At 44.8% G+C, this 16,733-nt stretch overlaps 1 pseudogene; it reads left to right on the plus strand.

Annotated features, from left to right (window-relative positions):
* Window positions 1–16,492, plus strand: part of LOC120407279 — a 101,241-nt pseudogene extending 84,749 nt beyond the window's left edge.
* The last annotated feature ends 241 nt before the right edge of the window (window positions 16,493–16,733 follow it).

The raw sequence follows: 16,733 nt of genomic DNA on the forward strand, positions 1-16,733 counted from the left end.
TAGCCTTGTAACAGCAGCCCTTGTGTCTGCTCTCTACATTTAGACTTGAAATGGCTGCAGTTAGTCAATAGTTTTGACAGCTTAAAACTTTCAATTTTTAGCTCATGTTAGCAAAGTATTACCTTATTTTGAATCCACTGTTAACATGTAATATTTGATTCATCCTATTTTGACTCATTTAACCCTACATCAGAGCTGCTTTCATGGAACTTTGTGCCACCATGAGCTCAGCAAAGCTTCAGTGAGGCTCCATATGTGCTGATCCATGTGCAGAATTTGTGCCATGCAACCAGATTCTCAGCTGGTCTAAATCACCATAGACTTTCAAAGTCCTATGCTGATTTATGCCAGCTGAGGATCTGACCTTTAATATTTTATTGCTATAAGATGTAATTAAGCTTTATGTTCTCTTTTGGACTATTATTTTTACTGTTTTGCATTCAATTGAACAAAATATTATATAACTTGAGCTTCAAACACTGGAGAGGTATCACCAAGGTCCCAAAATCCCTTTCCCAAACTCCCTTACCATATTTATCATCCTATTTTGCCCATATAACCATGTCAAGTTACCAAACTCTGAATTTTTCCCTCCTTTTGTGTCTCTTCTGTAAATGAGTGCCAGAACTGTGCACTGTATTATCTCAAGTATTTCATTATAATTATGGATTAGTTTTGTCTGAGTTGTTTCATACCTCATGTTCAAGTTTAACATAGCCATCCAATTTGTACCTCTTCTGTACAATTCTTCTGCTAGACTTATAAATGAATGGGTAGGGATATTGGCCTTAACAATTATCTTCATAGAAATCAACTTCTCAACTCAATTCAACCCCAAACACTTCCTCCAAGTACCTCCTCCTTTCAATAGCCAACAAAGTCATCCACTCAAGTCAGGAAATACCTTTAGTCTACCTTGTGTTGACTGATCTCTACAGAACATTATTTCATATAGTCCCACTTAAAGCCCTATTAAATTTTAGGTTTTACATTCAGTAATTTACAATAGTTACATTCTACTTCCCATCCAATATCCGTGGGATTGTCTTTTGAAATACAGATTTCACCAAGAATATAAGAAACATGGAACATGATATTTCAAAAATTGCAAGGTTTTACTTTGCAGAATACTTATTTCTTTGTAGATTGGACAGTAGTAGATCCACTTGGCTGATTGAACATCAGAAGCAACTCTTGCCTTCATGATGCAACTAACAAGCACAGTTTGGGCCGCTTATGAAATGTTAATGATTAAAGATGAAGAGAATTGTGTAGGTTCTTAAGCTTTAATTTCTGCCATGGCAAATAGATGCTCTCTCAAAGGAGATTCCTTTACAGAGCAGAAGAGGAAATAGTTTTGAGTGGAGAGAGAGAGAGACCATATTATCCACATTTGACTCATTCATGCTTTATGTAATCCCTTCAGACTGTGGATGAAGCACATCTATTCTACTAATAACTAAGATGTAGGTAGGCCATATAGTTAAATATATACAGATATAGCCAGCCCTTTCTAGTATACTTTTATGAATATCTTTTCCTATAATTGTTTTCAGATTGCAATTTGTAAAAAAAAAAAAAAAAAAAAAAAAGCTGCCACCAATTTTTAGTTTAAAGAAATTGTAATCAAAGGGGAGATTTTCAAGGGCACAAAATGGGACATGTTATAGTAATCAGGCCTACAAGTTTACCCTAATTATGAACTTTTTACAATTGAGCTTACAAAATGTTACCAAAAAAATGTTGAAGAGCAAAGGTGCAAACCTAAGATTAAATAGCACACTAGGTCCACTAATATAATTCAAGAATTGTTACAATCATGCCTGGTAAATGAGAAAAAAAAATCAATGACTCAAAATTGGTATTGTAGAAATTTGACCTAATTGGTAAACAAAGTTAAGTGGTTGGCTATTCTGCCCATATTCCCCTCTGTGGGTCCTTTTAAAATATTATTTTAAAAGAAAAAAAACAACAGGAAGAGTGGAAAAAAATTAGACACAAGGCAGCTGACGAAAATGGGGGGGGAGAGAAGGAGTGAGCTTAACCATCATGGCTGTTATTCCCACCATCTCTTATGACCCCAGGATCCACTATGACACCATCAGACCTTTTTCCTGATTGAGAGAGGTGACCAGGCCAGACCAAGTCAGAAAGAAGGCCCAAATGATATTGATCTCTATCAGCTCTGGAGGAATCTTGAACATTATGAGACTGTCACCCTTTGGGAGTCCCTTTTATCTTCCACACCTTATTTCTTTATCATCCTGTCTAATAAGAGTCCGGCTTAGCAAGCCAAAACTGCATATTTTGCAACACAGCTATATGCCTTGTGAATAGGGGCAACTGTGGTGTTTTGGAGATCACCTAGACTCGCAAGGGGTATTGTCACTGCCTGCCCTGTAACATTATGTTGTGCATAGTTCAATTCCCTGACCCCAGTAGCTTGCTCACAAACACAAGGTCTCACCCTGACTTCCAGAGTCCTAGTTACTCCTTTCACAGTGACACCAACATCCCTTACAGTACAAAGTCTTCCCAAATCCATCCTCCTTAAGTTCTTAAGTACCAGACCCCTGGACTTCTCCCCTCTGGTTCATCACCCCAAAGGCAGGAAAATGGCTCCTAGAGATACCACTTACTATGTACTCCTGGCGGAATTCTACGCCACTGTGTGCATGCATAATTCACGTGCTGTGCATATTTTTAATTTTTTTTGCCAAAAATAGCTTCTGTGAGAAAGTTGCCACAGTTCTGCCTTTTGCCCACCAGAGGGTGCTGTGGCACTAGAACAGAGCAGCCACTCCCAGCCAGCTAGAGAAGAGAAAGTCTGCAGTACTTCATAGCACCTGTTGGGCCAGAACAGGAAACAGGGGTTAAGAGGAGAGAGCAAGGGACTGCTCATAAAGGCTTGTAGGGAAGGACAGACTGGGGCAGGTGCTGAATGGGAGTGGAGGTGCATGGCCACATGGAGATGAGGGGAGGGGGCTGGCTGAGGGAGTTCAGGAGAAGGGGGTGAAGGGCCACATGGGGAAAGGGGGGAGTACATATGAGGGTGCAGGGACACTTGGGGGTTTGGGACAGATGTGCCTGACTGAATGGGAGAGGCTAGGGTCTGCATGGGGGAAGCTCCTTAACAATCCCTTCCCACCCCCCAAAAACCCCTGTTCCATACTTTTCCAAATATACACAAAACAACCCTCCAAGTTCACACCCAGGCTCCTTCAAAGCAATTACTTCCCTCTCCCTCAACTCCTCCATTACCCCTGACTCCCCCAAGCCTTTGCATTGCTTCTGAGAGGTGCAGGAAATATGGTTCTGTATTGTAGTTTAAATGAATTACTCAGAGTTTTGTATTAATATGCCTAGCAAGGAATCTATTTGTTAAAAAATATTTCCTGATTTTTTTGTTGTCTGTATTGTTACAGACATAACTTGCTGACAGATATTTTGAAATAAATTACCAAAATAATTGAAACTGGTGAGAGTATATTCTGTTATTATGACAAATAAAATATGCAGAATTTTAAAATAGTGTGTGCAGAATTTAATTTTTTTGGCACAGAATTCCCCCAAGAGTAACTATGGTGCATGTACACTCCACACGGATACTTGCTTGGCATAAAAACAAAACAACAAAAAATAAATAAACAGACAAAGATGAAATTGTAAGGGAAAGCAAACATACAAGGGGCACAGAAAATAAACAGACAATCTCAGGCTTTACACTTCCATATTAGACAAAATCTCTTTTCTAATGCAAGTTACCTATTGGCTCTTAAGTTTCCCAGCATACCCATTAGCTATGGTGGGGAAGATGGTAGGTGGGGCGGGAGGGAGTGCAGCGTTCATAGACAGCCTCCCACCTACAGACAGTCCCTCAAATTCTGGATGGACCATGGGATGCTGTTCCAGGAAGAAGGACTGCTAAGCAGAGATGGGGGAAAGGGAAGGGCCTATTTGAATACAGACTGGCTAACCTAGTGAGGAGGGCTTTAAACTAGGTTTGAAGGGGGCAGGTGACCAAAGCCCACAGCTAAGTAAAAAACATGGATACTTGGGAGAAGGGTTGGAATTTGGGGGAGAGGGGAGAAGGGGAGCATGGGTTGTTATAGTGGAGATAAGGGAGAGACAAGACAGAACTGGGGTGGGGGAATAAAATCAGTATCTTAGATGTCTGTATCCTAATGAGAGAAGTATGGGGAATAAGAACTCAAAATGCTAGTAAATAAAACACAACTATGACTTAGTTGGCATCAGAGAGACTTGGTGGGATAATACGCATGATGGGAATATTGGTATAGAAGGGTACGGCCTGCTCAGGAAGGAAAGGCAGGAGGTGTTGCCTTATATATTAAAAGTGTATACACTTGGACTGAGGTTGAGATGGAAATAGGACTTGTTTTTTATCCCTTTTATTCTTAGCTAGACACTTTCAACAAGGGTGATGTCATGGAAGAGGTCTACTACAGACCACCTAACCAGGAAGAAGAGGTAGATGAGCATGGATTTAAACAACTAACAAAATCAACCAAAGCACAGGACTCGATGGTGATGGGGGACTTCACTACTCAGACATCTGTTCGGAAAACACCACAGCAAGGCACAGCTTATCCAACAAGTTCTTGGAATGTATTGGAGACATTTTTTTTTATTTCAGAAGCTGGAGAAAGCTTCTAGGGGAGAGGCTGTTCTAGATTTGATTGTGACAAATAGGGAGGAACTGGTTGAGATTTTGAAAGTGGAAGACATCTTGAGTGAAAGTGATCATGAAATGGTAGAGTTCATGATTCTAAGTATGGTAGGAGGGAGAACAGCAAAATAAAGACAATGGATTCCAAGAAGGCAGACTTCAGCAAACTCAGGGAGTTGGTAGGTAAGATCCCATGGGAAGCAAGTCTAAGGGGAAAAATGGTTGAAGAGAGTTGGCAGTTTTTCAGAGACATTATTAAGGGCACAAGAGCAAACTATCCCAATGTGTAGGAAAGATAGGAAGTATGGCAAGAGACTGCCCTGGCTTAACCAGGAGATCTTCAATGATATTTAAAAAAAAAAAAAAGGATTAGAAGTACTTAATGACTTCTTTGTTTCGATTTTCACCAAGAAAGTTGGTGGTGATTGGATGTCTAACATAGTGAATGTCAGTGAAAATGAGGTACGATCAGAGGCTAAAATAGGGAAAGAACAAGTCAAAAATTACTTAGACAAGTTAGATGTCTTCAAATCACCAGGGCCTGATGAAATGCATCCTAGGGTACATCCAGACTACCCGCCATATTGGCGGGTAGCGATCGATTTTTCGGGGATCGATATATCGCGTCTCATCTATACACGATATATCAATCCCCGAACGCGCTCCCGTCAACTCCGGAACTCCACCAAAGCAAGCGGTGGTAGCGGAGTCGACACAGGGATCCGCGGACGTCGATCCCGCGCCGTGAGGACCCAAGGTAAATCGATCTAAGATACTTCGACTTCAGCTAGGCTATTCACGTAGCTGAAGTTGTGTATCTTAGATCAATAACCCCCCCTCAGAGTGTAGACCAGCCCCTAGACTACTCAAGGAGCTAACTGAAGAGATATGAGCCATTAGCAATTACCTTCAAAAATTCATGGAAGACATTCCAGAAGACCGAAAAAGGGAAAGTATAATGACAATCTATAAAAAGGGAAATAAGGACAACCCAGGTAATTACAGACCAATCATCTTAACTTCTGTACCCAGAAAGATAACTGAACAAATAACTAAGCAATCAATTTGCAAACAGCTAGAAGATAATAAGGTGATAAGTAACAGTTAGCATGGATTTATCAAGGACAAATTGTTTCAAATCAACTTGATAGCTTTCTTTGACAGAGTAACAAGCCTTGTGAATGCGGGTGGGGAAGCGATAGACATGGTATATCTCGACTTTAGTAAAGCTTTTGATACTGTCTCACATGACCTTCTCAAACAAACTAGGGAAATGCAACCTAGATGGAGATACTACAAGGTGGGTGCAAAACTTGTTGGAAAACCATTCCCAGGGAGTAATCAGCAGTGGTTCACAGTGCTGGAAGGACATAATGATTGGGGTCCCGCAGGGATCAATTCTGGCTCCAGTTCTGTTCAATATCTTCTTCAATGATTTAGATAACGGTAGAGTACATTTATAAAGTTTGCTGTGCTTATAAAGTTTGTAAGTGCTTTGGAGGATAGGATTAAAATTCAAAATGATCTACCCACCCATCAGCCCTTCACATGCTCCCCCCCTCTCTGTCCTCTCCCTGTTTTGCCCCTTCACCAAGACCCCCTCCTCCCCCCAATGCTCCCTGCTCCTCAATAACCCCCCTGCAGGGCACATCGCACTCCCAGTACTGTGCAGAGAAGCAGCCTCTGGTTGGAGCACTCAGCTCACCAAAAGCCTGGCTGGCAGGCTCCTTCCTTCCCCACTGCCTCTGGCTGGGCTGATGCCTGGGAAAGCCCAAGACACTGGCTCAGAACACTGGCCAGGAGGAGCCAAGCCCTGCACAGCACTGCCATGGGGCAGCCTCTTCGCCCTTCAGCTAAGTTCTGGAGTGAGGGGGGAGGAGGAAGCAATTTCCAGCGTGTTCACTCCCAACTCTGCAGGCTCCACAGCAGCCTCCCAGGCAGAGGCTTAGCACCCTCTTCACTCAACCACCCCACCCTTGTGTCTTGCCCCCAAGGAGTGCAGGGCTGCTCCATCCCCTCCCCACCCTCCCCTGCTGAGCCACCTCTCTGGCTGGGTTCGCTGAAGCCCCTGCAGTCAGGTTACCTGGGCCCTGGTGCATAATGCATCCTTATGGCTTAACCCTTTAGTGCCTGGGCTGTAGCCTGGGGACAGGAGGTGGCTGGGTTATGTTGGTGGCCAGCAGCAGTCTTGAGGAGTTAGCTGCCTTTTGACACTCTGTGGGCAGGAAGGGACAATCTGCTTCCAGCCACATGGGAGCAGAGGGGTGGGGGGGGGGGAAATTAGCTTTGCAAAGACACAGGCCAGGTCATCCCTTTCCCCCCCCCCCCAGCTGGAAGCAGCTCCCATCTCTTCCCTCCCACATGGTGCCAAAAGGCTGCTGCTGGCCAAATTGTGGTGTGAACCCTGGAAGAAATCTGGGGAGGGGGCATGTGACCCTGCATGCCCCCCCTCCCACGTGTTGCCTCAGGCATATGTGGTGCCAAGTATCAGGAGAGGCGGGTCTGTCCTGGACGCCCAGATAGGCGTGGAGGACGGAGAGTGCCAGGCAGAGAGGGTCACGTCGGTCAGAGAGAGGTGTATAGGAATATATGTGTGTGTCACCCCTCCCCATGTGAGCCCTAAAGCCTTAAAGATAAGAAGGTAAATAAAAAGAATCCAACTACACAGTATTTATTTTGAACAGAGGCTCAGTTAAGTTGATGTTAATTTGAATGTTTATACTGCATAGTTCTGATTGATTGCCATTGAACTAGCTTGCTGATTAGTAATTTTACCAGGTGTCCCATATTCAGCATCGGGAAATATGGTCACCCTAATGTCAGCGTACCTGTTGGCTGCAAGGGGAAAATGGACTGCCATTCAGTTCTGCTTTCTTTTGCTTCTCATGGACAGCGAAAAGGGTTGAGATGATACATCTCAGTAATTTCTCAACACTAGAGTACATAATAGAGTACATAAGGTGGCATTGAGAGTACCGAAGATGGGCTCTATGGTCTCTTTTTCACACCTACATGTCTGTTATTTTCTCTTTTGTCTCACATGGTTGTGGGTTGCCCCCAACCCCGACCTTGTCTTGGCCTTTTCCTCAAAATTCTGCCCCTCTCCCAAGATCAGGTAGTAAATCATGGACAGTGGAGATCAGCATGGTCTTGATGCCTCTGTATCCCTTCAGTGTATTCTTTTTTTTGGCTTGGGTTTGGTCTGTCCTTTTGGGAAGTTTTGAAAAACTCTTAATTAGACAGGAAGGTTAAAAAAAAAGCAAAGTTGTTCTTCCAGTCCTATTTTAAAGGGTCATCCAGGGTGGGTTTGAACTGCTTCACTCATTCTGTGTAATAATTTTCCTTGTACAGAATGAAATGTCAGTCTTCTGAAGATATGGCTGTCATGAATTCACCTGACAGACTTTTTAAACTTGACTTCTGTCATGTACAGTGGCAAGACTGAAAGCTGGTATTATTTACAATCAAGCAAAATAGTATTTGTTTTAGAGATATTGAGCTGCACACTAGTGAAGATAGCAGTGAACATGAGACACCAGCTGACATACTGGCAATGTTGATTTCCTTTTGCTTAGTGGCACATGTTTCTTACATTCTCTTTGGTGAACCAACCCTGTACTGAGGCATTTCCAAAAGCAGAGGTAGTTATTGTGTAATCATGGGAAAAGAAACGCAACAGAGGCCAAGACATGGCTAATATCGCAAAGCAAGTAGAGCTTGCTTCTCTTAGTTGTAATATGTTCATATATACATGTCTGACTTGAAACTTTCAACTTCTCAAAAACTAAGACCTAGGTTCACAATGATACATTCTTTGAGATGTTAAGTCTTTCATTTGTTTTACCACTGATTGCTCTGACCTTTACTAAGTTTTGATTGCTCAAAGCCAGTGTTCTGGCTGTCATACCATAACTGACAGATATTATTAATTCCTCTTCTAAGTATTGAGCTGAAGCCCACTGAAATCAGCATCAGTCATTCCATTGACATCAATGGTCTTAGGCTGAGATCATTATGGTTGACACCCCTGTTTTATTAAGGGCCTCATCCAAAGCCCATTGAAGTAAATGGAAAGACTATCACTGATGGTTTGGATCAAGTCCTTAAATTGAGGGCATCAGTCATTTCTGAAGATTCAGAGATGTAGTCCCTGCTTAACAAGCTCTCTCTTTAAACTAAAAGACGTCTATTTCATAGGGAATTAAGTGAGTTTTATTTTGTATGGTCCACAGCAAAGTTATGATCATTTTCCAACCCAGGATGGGTAATATCAGAGTTAGCAGCATCCCAGGCATAAACTTCACTGGGTAAGGTCCCAGGAGCAGGTCTTCAGTATGGCCTGGGCCTTTACCAAGAAATGCTCACCAACCAACTCGAAGTCACAATGAAAACGTGCAAAGTAGGCATAGCACGGTCACTGATGTTCAAACATGTGGCTCCACAGTCACATGGCTTGCAAAAAGGGTGATTGAATGTGACACTTAACATGCCATACAATTGTATTAGAGCAAAACATTGCTCCCCAAAATTTCATGATGTTTATTTCTGAAAAGCTTCTTTATAAATCTAGGAATTTTCAGTTGTATTATTTTGTACACAAACAGACCAATATCTATTTCTACTATTCCCAGGAACAGATGAGTCTGATTCAACAGGCTGTTTCTCCTTCCTCACTCCTTTGCTTTTAGTTGTTTTTAAACTGAATTTCAGTCACATACAGAGATTTCAGGTGATTAAAGTGTTAGTCACCTAAGAGGTATGGAGTTGGATTATTCAATTTCAAATTGGTACGCCTATTCATGACTATTTTAGAGTGTGAGCACCTAAGTTTTTCCACAAGATGTAATGGTGAACCATCATGCCACATTTGTGCATTTACAAATTGAGTAACAGCATCTATAAATTTCCATCTGAATTGTATGTATATAAATATGGGACTTGTGCAGGTCACGTACACAGATATTGTGGTGACAATTTAGATGTCTGCATTTGGACTTTAAACAAACTAGGTTATTGAACAGATATTTACTGACCCAAGCAGATCACATTTAACGCAGATTTTGGCATTTAGACATACTATCTAATAATTACTGCATTATTGAATGCTGCTCTGCTTGGCAACTTATTGTCTATTGCCTTCTTTAATGCTATTTTTTTCTGTCAGACCATGAAATATTTGATTAAAAGGATCACATGGGCATACTTACATAGTAAGTCTTACAAACTTGTAAAGAATTGTAGACTAATAATTGAATAAAGAATATCCATTTTAAAAAGTCTGAAGTTGCACATTAGTCTGCTGTAACTCTGAATAAGCCATTGCTGAATTATTTTGAAGAGTTCACTGCCTCTTAGAATCATAGAATATCAGGGCTGGAAGGGACCTCAGGAGGTCATTTAGTCCAACCCCCTACTCAAAGCAGGACAAATTCCCAACTAAATCATCCCAGCCAGGGCTTTGTCAAGCCTGACCTTAAAAACCTCTAAGGAAGGAGATTCCACCACCTCCCTAGGTAACCCATTCCAGTGCTTCACCACTCTCTGAGTGAAAAAGTTTTTCCTAATATCCAACCTAAACCTTCCCCACTGCAACTTCAGACCATTACTCTTTGTTCTGTCATCGGGTACCACTGAGAACAGTCTAGATCCATCCTCTTTGGAACCCCCTTACACCAGCTTCCATTCAAAGCTTATTTGGGGTGTATGGGGTGTTCAGGGAGGGATAGCACCTCTGGTGTAGGGGCATGTCATGTCCTTTCAGGGCAGCTCGTCCACCTTTGGTTCCCACCTGTCACTCAGCTCTCACCTGTGGCTCCTAGTAGCTGTAGCATGCGCAGCGGCCACACCCCGGGCAACAGCTTCGACAGGCTGGCTAAACCAGGTTGAGGGTAGCCGTCAGGCATAGACCTTCGGTGAGATAGGGCCTTGTCTATCCCGAGCATGTGAAGACAGACTCCGGCGGATTGAGTGGATGAGACCTTTTGGAATAGGACCAACGGTCATGAAGGCGGTTTCTGCAAGCGACGTGGTACGCTAAGAGCACGGCAAGACGCGAAAGACGCCCTGGTCAACCACTGTGCCCAGCCCATCTCCAACCGTCTCGACTTTTGTCCTGCCATTGGAGCAAGATGGAATCTGGGAAGAGAGAGTGAGGCTGACTATGCACACCTCTCCCTCACTTTAATCCAATTCACGCGCAAGTCTTGACATCCCTCCAATTCCCGTAAACTTTAAAGTCCTGTGGCGATGGGCGAGCGACGAAGCAGCAGGTGTGGATACACTGGGAGCTGTAGCCGTGGACCTGCACACAGGCGGCTCAGGTCTAATGGTCATCTTCTTGCTGACCGAAGCAACAGCTGGATTCGGCGTCTACCTGAGTGACTGAGCAGCCCTCTTTAGGACTGCACTGCTCACCTCCGTAGTAAGAGGAAGGGGCTAGAAAAGGTGCCCTAAACATTGTTTGCTTCATAGAACCCTGGCCAGCTTACCGTGGCTGGAGGGGATCCCATCTTATGCAGTCGAATAACAAAATTTCAAACAACAAAATGCAAGGTGACACCACTCATTATTGGTACATGGAATGTACGCACGCTTCAAGACAACCCCTCAGCAGATCGACCAGAAAGAAGAACAGCTCTGGTCGCCAGAGAACTCGCAAGATTTAACATTGATATTACAGCCCTGTGTGAAACTCCTCTAGCCAACAAAGGTCAGCTCACAGAAACAGGAGGTGGTTATACATTCTTCTGGTGTGGACGTAGCAGTGACGAACGTCGTGAATCTGGAGTTGGCTTTGCGGTTAAGAATCATCTTGTCCGCAAACTTGCCAGTCTTCCCAAGGGCGTGAACAATTGACTCATGACAGTGCATCTTCCACTACCGAGAGGAAAGCGAGTTATACTAATCAGCGCTTATGCACCCACAATGACGAATCCGGATGAAGTAAAGGACAAGTTTTATGAAGATCTCGATGCCCTACTTTCATCCGTGAAGTGCACCGACAGGCTGATTCTACTTGGCGATTTTAACGCGAGAGTAGGATCCGATCACTCTGCCTGGGATGGCGTCATTGGAAAAAATGGAATCGGCAAATGCAACAGCAATGGCCTACTACTATTGAAGACATGTGCGGCTCATGATCTGATCATCACCAATACCATCTTCCGCCTACCCACTCGCAAAAAGACGTCCTGGATGCACCCACGTTCCAAGCACTGGCATCTCATTGATTATGTCATCGTGCAGAGGAAAGACAGACAGGATGTAAGGGTGACTAAGGCCATGCCGAGTGCTGACTGTTGGACTGATCATAGACTTATCATCTCTAAATTAAGCCTTCACATCAAGCCAAAGAGACGTCCGCAGGGAAATAAAGCTGTGATGAAAAAGATCAACGTCAGTAAACTGAGGAACCCCAACACAGCAGCTTCACTAGTAGAAGATCTCGACAACCAACTCTCAGAGCTGCAATTAGAGGAAAACATTGAGAGGAACTGGGAAAGCTTCCGAAATATTGTGCACTTTTCTGCATTAAAGGTTCTTGGACCCTCACACAGGAAACAGCAGGACTGGTTTGATGAAAACGATGAAGAGATCAAGGCTTTACTTGCTGAAAAGCACCGCCTTCACCATGCTCATCAGAACGACCCGTCATCAACGGCTAAGAAAAATGCTTTCAACAACATTCGCAGGACCATACAGAGCAAGCTTCGTAAGATGCAGGATTCCTGGTTGAGTGCCAAAGCAGATGAAATCCAGAAGTTTGCTGATAGAAACGATGCCAAACGGTTCTACGAAGCCCTTAGATCCTTGTACGGACCTCAGCCTTCAGGGAGTTCCCCTCTACTGGACTTAGATGGTGCAACTCTCATTACTGAGAAGACTCTGATTCTACAGCGTTGGGCTGAGCATTTCCAATCCGTACTGAACCGCCCATCTTCCATCAATAATGAGGCGATTGACAGAATGCCCCAGGCGGATATTAATTACAGCCTGGATGTTCCACCATCAGAGACTGAAACCCTACAGGCCATCAGTCAGCTGTCTAGTGGCAAGGCCTCAGGATCTGATGCGATTCCAGCGGAAATCTATAAGGATGGTGGTGCAATGCTTGTTGACAAACTCACTCAGCTGTTCCAGTCCTTCTGGAATCAAGGGTCCATTCCTCAGGAATTGAAAGATGCATCCATCGTACACCTCTACAAGAGGAAAGGAAATCAAAAAGTCTGTGATAATCATAGAGGAATATCACTGCTTTCTAGCGCAGGTAAGATCCTTGCACGAGTGTTGCTGAATCGCCTGATTGACCACCTGGAACAGGGTTTACTACCCGAGACACAGTGCGGCTTCCGCAAAGAGCGTGGCACTGTGGACATGATCTTCGCAGTTCGGCAGCTCCAAGAGAAGTGTCCAGAGCAGAATCGTGAACTGTATACCATCTTCGTGGATCTTACCAAGGCTTTTGTAGAAGCAGCAAAGAATCCTGTGGCACCTTATAGACTAACAGATGTTTTGCAGCATGAGCTTTCGTGGGTGAATACCCACTTCTTCGGATGCAAGCAGTGGAAATTTCCAGGGGCAGGTGTGTATATATAAGCAAGCAAGAAGCAAGCTAGAGATAACGAGGTTAGATCAATCAGGGAGGATGGGGCCCTGTTCCAGCAGCTGAGGTGTGAAAACCAAGGGAGGAGAAACTGGTTCTGTAATTGGCAAGCCATTCACAGTCTTTGTTTAGTCCTAAACTGATGGTGTTAAATTTGCAGATGAACTGGAGCTCAGCAGTTTCTCTTTGGAGTCTGGTCCTAAAGTTTTTTTGCTGTAGGATGGCCACCTTAAAATCTGCTATTGTGTGGCCAGGGAGGTTGAAGTGTTCTCCGACAGGTTTTTGTATATTGCCATTCCTAATGTCTGATTTGTGTCCATTTATCCTTTTCCTTAGAGACTGTCCAGTTTGGCCGATGTACATAGCAGAGGGGCATTGCTGGCATATGATGGCATATATTACATTGGTGGACGTGCAGGTGAATGAACCGGTGATGGTGTGGCTGATCTGGTTAGGTCCTGTGATGGTGTTGCTGGTGTAGATGTGTGGGCAGAGTTGGCATCGAGGTTTGTTGCATGGGTTGGTTCCTGAGCTAGAGTTACTATGGTGCGGTGTGCAGTTGCTGGTGAGAATATGCTTCAGGTTGGCAGGTTGTCTGTGGACGAGGACTGGCCTGCCACCCAAGGCCTGTGAAAGTGTGGGATCATTGTCCAGGATGGGTTGTAGATCCCTGATGATGCATTGGAGGGGTTTGAGCTGGGGACTGTATGTGATGGCCAGTGGAGTCCTGTTGGTTTCTTTCTTGGGCTTGTCTTGCAGTAGGAGGCTTCTGGGTACACATCTGGCTCTGTTGATCTGTTTCCTTATTTCCTCATGTGGGTACTGTAGTCTTGAGAATGCTTGGTGGAGATTTTCTAAGTGTTGGTCTCTGTCTGCGGGGTTAGAGCAGATACGGTTGTATCTCAGTGCTTGGCTGTAGACAATGGATCTTGTGGTGTGCCCGGGATGGAAGCTGGAGGCATGAAGGTAGGCATAGCGGTCGGTAGGTTTTCGGTATAGGGTGGTGTTAATGTGACCACCACTTATTTGCACCGTGGTGTCTAGGAAGTGGACCTCCCGTGTAGATAGGTCCAGGCTGAGGTTGATGGAGGGGTGGAAGCTGTTGAAATCATGGTGGAATTTTTCCAGAGTCTCCTTCCCATGGGTCCAGATGATGAAGATGTCATCAATGTAGCGTAGGTAGAGAAGGGGCGTGAGTGGACAGGAGCTGAGGAAGCGTTGTTCCAGGTCGGCCATAAAAATATTGGCATATAGTGGGGCCATGCGGGTGCCCATAGCGGTGCCACTGATCAGGAGATATATATTGTCATTAAATTTGAAATAGTTGTGTGTGAGGATAAAGGCACAGAGCTCAGCAACCAGTTGTGCTGTGGCATCATCAGGGATACTGTTCCTGACAGCTTGTATTCCATCAATGTGTGGGATGTTTGTGTAGAGAGCCTCTACATCCATGGTGGCTAGGATGGTGTTTTCTGGAAGGTCACCAATGCATTGTAGTTTCCTCAGGAAATCAGTGGTGTCACGGAGATAGCTGGGAGTGCTGGTAACATAGGGTCTGAGTAGAGAGTCCACATATCCAGACAGTCCTTCAGTGAGAGTACCAATGCCAGAGATGATGGGGCGTCCAGGATTTCCGGGTTTGTGGATCTTGAGTAGTAGATAGAATAACCCTGGTCGGGGTTCTAAGGGTATGTTGATTTGTTCCGGTGTTAGTGTAGGGAGTGTCCTGAGTAGATGGTGCAGTTTCTTAGTGTATTCCTCAGTGGGATCTGAGGGAAGTAGCCTGTAAAATTTGGTATTGGAGAGTTGTCTGGCGGCCTCCTTTTGGTAGTCAGACCTGTTCATGATGACAACAGCACCTCCTTTATCAGCCTCTTTGATTATAATGTCAGGATGGTTTCTGAGGCTGTGGATGGCATTGCGTTCTGCACGACTTAGGTTGTGAGGCAAGCGATGTTGTTTTTCCACAATTTCTGCCTGTGCACGTCGGCGGAAGCATTCAATGTATAGGTCCAGACTGTCATTTCGACCCTCAGGAGGAGTCCATGTGGAGTTCTTCTTCTTGTGCTGTTGGTGGGAGGGTAACTGTGTATCAGTGCGCTGTTCAGTGTTGTCCTGGAAGTATTCTTTGAGTCGGAGACGGCGAAAGTAGGCTTCCAGATCGCCGCAAAACCAAGGCTTTTGACACTGTCAGTCGCGAAGGTCTGTGGCGCATCATGTCGAAGTTTGGGTGCCCTGACAGATTCATCCTGATGGTACGTCAGTTCCACGACGGCATGACGGCTCGTGTTCTGGACGACGGAGAAGCTTCAGAGGCCTTTCCCGTCACAAACGGCGTCAAGCAGGGGTGTGTTTTGGCACCGACCCTGTTCAGCATAATGTTTTCAACTATGCTGTCAGACGCCTTTCAGAACAGTTCCTTGGGAATCAGCCTGAGATACAGGACTGATGGGAAACTGTTCAACCTGCGAAGACTCCAGGCTGTCACCAAAACAAAGGAGACTGTGCTAAGAGACCTTCTTTTTGCTGACGATTGTGCCCTGAATGCTGGATCAGAGCAGGAAATGCAAGCTAGCATGGATAAATTCGCAGCAGCATGCGATAACTTCGGCCTCCTCATCAACATAAAGAAAACCGAAGTGATGCACCAGCCAGCTCCGAAAGCCCAACACCAAGAGCCCACCATCATAGTGAAGGGACAAAAGCTGCAAGCAGTGGACCAATTTACATACCTTGGCAGCACCCTTTCTCGCGCAGTGACAATTGACATTGAGGTCAACTGCAGAATCGCTAAGGCAAGTTCTGCATTTGGCAGACTGTTGACCAACGTGTGGGACCGCCGTGGAATAAGCCTTGCTACAAAGCTTAAAGTCTACCAAGCAGTAGTGCTAACTACCCTGATGTATGCCGGTGAGACTTGGACTGTATACAGGAGGCACGCTAGGCAACAGAACCACTTCCACATGACTTGCCTCCGCAGACTTCTGAGGATCCGGTGGCAGGATAAGGTGCCAGATACAGAAGTCCTCTCCAGAGCAGGCCTGCCGTCAGTTTACACTCTGCTTATGAAAGCCCAGACACGCTGGGCAGGCCATGTTGTAAGGATGCCAGACCACCGCATCCCCAAACAGCTGTTTTATGGTGAGCTGTCTCAAGGAAAGCGATTGCACGGGGGACAAAAGAAGCGATACAAAGACACGCTGAAAGCCTCTCTTAAGTCCCTGGATATTGACATCACCTCCTGGGAAACTCTGGCACAAGACCAATCGACATGGCGTACGCTGATCCACCAAGGCTGCCAGACATCTGAAGCCAGAAGGATAACTATAGCACAAGAGAAGCGAGCACTCCGTAAAGCCAGAGCTGTAAATGTTGTAACAGTGGTGCCCACACATGTCTGCCCGACATGTGGCAGAACATTTCGTGCCCGTATTGGCCTTA

Source organism: Mauremys reevesii, linkage group 6 (assembly GCF_016161935.1).
Source record: "Mauremys reevesii isolate NIE-2019 linkage group 6, ASM1616193v1, whole genome shotgun sequence".
NCBI classification, from domain to species: Eukaryota; Metazoa; Chordata; order Testudines; family Geoemydidae; genus Mauremys; species Mauremys reevesii.